Below are 6,281 nucleotides of genomic sequence, written 5' to 3' on the forward strand. Positions count from 1 at the left end.
ACTCAGCATTAGGCCAGTGTTTGCGAATTTCTAATAATACACCCGTCTTCAGTCGTACGTTTACTTTTTCCCTTTTCAACACTTTAGAATGATGATCGATATCTAATGTAGCCTTAGGTTAGGGAAAATATGCCGCTGGCGGTTATACCATGAGATCGCTTGGATACTGGCAGTACTCTGTTGGTACTTCAAACTGATTTGCCATACTAAAAGGTGTGCTCAGGATCATCAAGGGAAGTGTCGATTCCTTTTACCAATTCACGAAATAAATGTTTTAAGGAGTTGTGGCCATCTTTAGAAGGTTGCAATATAACTGACGTAGCTTCTTCACTCTTTTTAATCAAACTAATTAGAGATACAAAAAATACTGAAGTTGTTTTCAAAGCATGTGGAATCTTGTCAACTTGTATCGGGCGACTTCAGCTAATTTCAAAGCAATGATTCACAAATATGGAGCAAATAAGCGGCAGATTTAGGGAAAATATTAGCATGGTTGAATAAATAATATTTGCCTATACCCCGAGCTTGCTAACCGAAATACTGTGATGCTCATGCAAAACATAGTGGTGCCATTCTCAGGTTAATAATAATTTCAACTGTGGTACGAAGTGGCACGTATTCTTATACATCTACAATAAAATTCCCGGTTTCAACAGAACTGATTAGCAGTTTACGGTAGCTGGTCGTTTGGCAATCAAGATAACTATATTCGTGTTACTTTTCTTCTGTGAATGCGAAACCATGACAAATGACTCGGCTGAAAAAAAAAAGAGTATCCACGCAGTTCCTCTTAGAGCAGTACACATAATTTTGTTACATAGAATAATATTTTCGCGCGTATAAACATGCGAATGCACATATACGCTACAATATTATTTAAGGATATCATACCAACATTCCTACACTGCAACGATAGCTTGACGTACTTCGCACACTTGCACGGTCTGTTTTGCGAAGTTAGAATATCTATGAAGCAATACAACAAAGACGAGCGCTACACTTTAAACAATATTTTTAAAAACCTTGTAGATGTATGTTTCGTCCGTGTGCGCTTTTTCGTGCTGCCGTTTATAGCGAAGACGTACCAACACATGCCACTCGCCATCATGCTAGGCAAAAGGAATGCCAGAAACAACCGAAACGAGCAAGTCACTCCTGCTGCGTCTATTATCCATGAAGATGGGCGTTTTCCAATGGACTGCCTCTAATAAGGATGTGTAATTGGAAGTCATTTATGACTGACGGCAACGCGAAGGGCCAGGACGGAACGAGACGACACTGAACACTTATGCATTTCCAGCGCTTAGGCGAAATAGGAAAAACGCATGGAGGCCCGGAAAGATAGAGGGACACTAAAAATGCGACAGCAAGAAGTCTCAGCGCTCTTACTGCCCCATGATTATTGCGTGTCTGCATGCTTTTATTTTCCTATTTCGCCTAAGCGCTGAACATGGATCAATATTCTTTATTCCAACTAGCCCAGCAAGCTGGTTTAAGTACTGCTCTTTCTAGTAAGTTGGGCCATTTCCTACATTCTCCTCGTCTAACTTCATTAGCAAAATCCAGCCTTTTTACTACCCCTTTTAAGAGCGAAGCTGTTCTAGCTCGGCGTAAAGTGTCGACCCTGCTACTATCATCATCATAAACTGGTATGTGTCGCAGAACTTGGGCAAATGCCACTCCTCACCTCTACGGCGTGGCCTGTAAAAACGCTGATGGGTGAGAGAACGGGTACAGAGAGAGGTAGAAAGAAAGAGTGTAACGCGAAGAGAGAGCTAAAGAAAGATGTAAAGGAAGAGGAAGAGAAAAATTCTTGCTGAAAACAAATGCGCCACGAGGAGCGATTCGAAACCGCGTACCCTCGATCCAAAGGCAAGCGTCCTAACCACTCGGATATCCAGACACTGTAATAGAGCACAGCATAGCCTTGTATAGTATTGTGTAGTGAGGGGGTGGAAAAGGAAAATGATCAGGAGGAAGACAGATGTGACGGTGAGGTGGAGGAGGAAGGGAGATTAAAGCGTAGTACAGAAAGAATGAGAAAGAGGTAAATATAGAGAAAGAAAAGCAGAAAGAAAATCGATGAAACAGAGAGAAAGACGTAAAGAGAGAGAAAAAAGCTAGAAAGAGGAAGCAAGCATGGCGTCGTCTAGCGACCAGATACCGCACCACCTGGCCAAGCCGCGCATGCGCAGTAGCTAAGCCACTCCCACCGACGGATACGTCATGCGCAACTAACGATCTATAGTGCATAGTCTGGCTACGCCCGATCCAGTCCAGAGACGTGGGGCGTCCTAAAAGACGTACTCCCGAGGAGGAAGCCGTGCATCTCGAAGCAAGACGTGTTGGTCGATGGGCTGTGCGAGAGGCGATGGGCCCGTACTTCACTGCGCCAAGCTTAGCACGACTTAGTGCGAACTGGCTGCATTCTCGAGAATGCAAAGTGGCTGCATTTTCTTGAGAAACACCGATAGAATTTGCCTGTGGAGGAGTCCTAGATTAGACATAGGGTGTTCGGGCATGAAGAACATGAAGATCACGGTGTCTGGCCAGCGCTGTGGAGACAGCTGCCGACGATGTCGTCCGCAGCAGTCTTCTTATTGCAGCTTAAGAGTATACGTTGTTGGGCTAGTTGGTTCATAATCTTCAAAACTGGCTAGCGCGAAAATCGACACGGACTAAGAAGGAACACTGATGTAATGCGAATATGTTTTGGTATCCCGGTCCTGATTACCATGTCGACCGTCATGTGCATTGCGCCTGCGCGCGCCACTCGGCTGTGTATATATGTAGGAAGACGTTTCTGAATAAAGCTTAGTTGCGAGTAGCGCCTGTCCTGTACATCAGTGTTCCTTCTTAGTCCGTGTCGATTTTCGCGCTAGCCAATTTTGAAGATTCTTATTGCAGTTCGACTCATGACAACTTTGATGTCGTCGTCCGATTAGTCGAAGCTCTCTGGGTACAATGCGGTTGCGTCGCTGTCCGTGTCACTTGACGCGTTTACACGTTTCCTGGACGCTCCCGACGATGAGGCAAGGGTACAAACATTTTGTGAAAGAATCCATTTGTCGTCGGCTCCTCACACTGAACGTACGTATTCAAGAAGCTTGCCCGCCTATCACTTTGGCAGAGGCTACTTATAGCAGTTTGCGAGGTCGATTCGTATGCATAGAATAAACGTAGTAAGTCGTAAACGATGTGTATACAACTATCTGTGAACTATTCTTTGAGAGAGAGAGAGAGAGAGAAACGAACATTGCTGTGGGCCGGCAAAATTCTTCTCAGGTAGGTAGTCTACATAGTCCACTAAAGCGTGGACCCTGACCATCTATCTTGTCCGGTCGATCGAGTGACGGGGCAAGCTTGAAAACTAGGCTTCCGACTCTGTCCAAGCCAACTGCCTTGTTTATAGCCTTGTTGCTAGCTTTCTTACTTTTCTCATTAAAACGGCTAGCGCCCCACTTGACCCCCCCTCTCGGTAGACACGCCTATGGCTGCGTGGCGGAGCTCTTTAACGCGTCGCGTTGTGCAGCGGTGCGATGTAGGTTCGGAGACGCGGTCGCGCGCTTCGGAAAAATTTTCTTCAAAACTATCTTTCTTTCTAGATTTTATGTCAATATGTGCCTCGAGCGAAGAAAAATTCGCCAACACGGGGTGTCGTTCGAGCCCACCGTGTCGCCGAAACCGCAATCTTACAGCTTCCATCTTCCCCTCAACCTCTGCCTTTTTTTATTTGTACGTACCTATACATATACAGAACGGCACCGTAACGCCCTTATATAGCGAAAACCCGACGGGAGTGTCCATATAAATGATATCGCGATATAAATATTTCTATTGGGATATTTATAGTATCTATCCACTTTACGAGCCCAGAAGTATTTTCGTCCATAGAATTTCGTTCCTTCTATAACCGTAATGACTCCTCATCAGCGTGCACAAATCATCGGTTCAGCACCTTACTACTATGCCTGACACGACATTGCGCACTAAGTGCGGCCCCTTCTCTTTTCGCGCGTCCCGTAAAGAAAGGTGAAAGCTGGTTGCTAATATTATCCATAATCACACCTAACGCGGTCTTCATCATCATAAAAATCAGTATCAACACCAGCATCAGCACCATAATGTATATCCACGGGAAGGACGAACGTCCCTCCCAACGATCTTTGATTTAGCGTAACTAGCTCGAGCTATTTGGAATGCGTGGCACGCATTGCAATGCGTAGCACATGAATTGCAATGCGTAGTACATCAAGAAGGCCTCATTGAGGCCTGCTTGATGTGCTGTAGGCGGTGCTAGTCATCAGCTAAAGAAATAGCGATCTTAGAGTGCATCAAAGAAGCGTCCTATATGTAGGACACTGGGCATGTAAGGGTTAAGTTTTTTTTGTCTGTATTGCAGTCATGATCCTTCGTAAACTTGGAAATAGACACGGCTGTGTAATCTCACATGATATAATATTAATACGCTGAAATATTTATTCAGCCATTTTGTGTTCGTAACGCAGTGCTTTTGCTTTACATTTGTACCATTTCTTTTCCACTGCATATACCATAAGGATTAGTCTTGCTATAAGGAAAAATTGCACAAAATGTCATACATTTCAAATCACAGCCTTTTTCTGCAGCGGCATTTGTGGCAACAGCACCTTCTTAAAAGTACTTCGCAATCAACCCAATCAATGAAGACAACCACGAAGCGTGAAGCAGCATAGGAAAGAAACATGGCTCATCCCCCCCTCATAGGAATCGGTATAACACGAAACGGAAACGTGTAGTTGAGTGTTTTTTGTGCACTGTTTCGCCACAAGGGCAAAGGAGTGAATGCTATAGCAACAAATTGTAATGTCACGCGAAGAACGGCAAGCAGATCGAAACTAACGACGCGTTCAAAAGCAGAAGGGACGCGCGAAAAGGACATACACAGGACGAGCGCGCACTAGAAACAGTCACAATTGTTACTTCTTTGTGTGTGAGCAGTGCACTCCTTTCTGAAATACGGCCGCTGCAGCGAGCGCAGTGACCTTCGTGATGTCCGTAACGTCAACGGAAACTTGTGGTGAAAGCACAACACATACACCCCCCCCCCCCTCACGAGATAAGCACGCGCGCACGAGAGACACCCCCTGTAGAGGCGCGCTCGCATCGCAACGCGTGGAGCGACGACTTTTAAAGCGGGCTCTCCTTACATTCTTCGCGCCCGTTGCGCCATCTGACTAGTGATAACAAGAACACGCTGGAGCCGCCGAGCTCTGTGTACCGCCAACGGTAAACGGTGAATGTACATACCTCGCCGTTAATAAGCTGAAGAACGTACGCCCTGTGGCTGAGTGTTTTTTCAACGCGCGCTGTGGAGCGATGGGTCGTAGGTTCGACTCCCGGCAACGGAACTTTTTCTTCTAGTTTTTTGCTTTGTCATCTGTTATTGTATATTTTACAACGTAATATTCGTGACGGAAACACGTCACAGGAGCCGTGGTGGGCCTGGGCATAAAACACTTTCATCTAAAAAAATTCGCCAGATCCCATGCTTTGTGGGAATCGGTTTCACGCGAAGAAGTCAGCGAGTACTTCTGTACTGTAATTTATGGATGTGAGCCAAGTGAGATAGATCGACGTGTTTTTGTAAATGTAGTAGCTGTGGACACATCGGGGGCTTACCAGGCACGTCGACAACACGCGTTTAAAGGGTAACTTATGGTGCGACGTAAATTGAGCCGTCACGTTAGAATTCATATGTCAGTATTCTACAAACTAAGTGCACTTTATGGTGCAATCATGTGGATATCATATGTAACTTTCGTTAATGTATTCCTACGGGGTCGATAAATGCTTCAATATAGCTTGCTGAATAAAATGAATACAATTACAATGTTTGTGAGACTGCTATCAAAGCGGAGCCAACACCGGAACCACAGATGTTAATCTGATCTGACGCCTGCATCTTATGAGTATATTTGTAATGTTCATCGTTTCCTTGTAAAATTACATAGCCAGCACCAGAATAACAAGTGACGTTGAACCGACGTTACGCCTGCATAGGCTGTTTTCCCAAGCCTGTTTATAGACCTGGTGTGGCTCTGTGGTAGAATACCCCATTGCCACGCAGAATGCTTGGGTGCGATTCCTGCTGGTGTCCCGATTTTTGCTCTTTCCATTCGTCGGGTCAATGCTGCTGATGTTGGTTTTGCTTAACGCTTTGGCATTCTCGCCGCTCCTGGGTAGATATAAACTATCAATCACCTATGGCGCATACCCGTACACCTTGGCCCGAGGTAAAC

This window comes from Rhipicephalus sanguineus, chromosome 7 (assembly GCF_013339695.2).
Source record: "Rhipicephalus sanguineus isolate Rsan-2018 chromosome 7, BIME_Rsan_1.4, whole genome shotgun sequence".
NCBI lineage: Eukaryota > Metazoa > Arthropoda > Arachnida > Ixodida > Ixodidae > Rhipicephalus > Rhipicephalus sanguineus.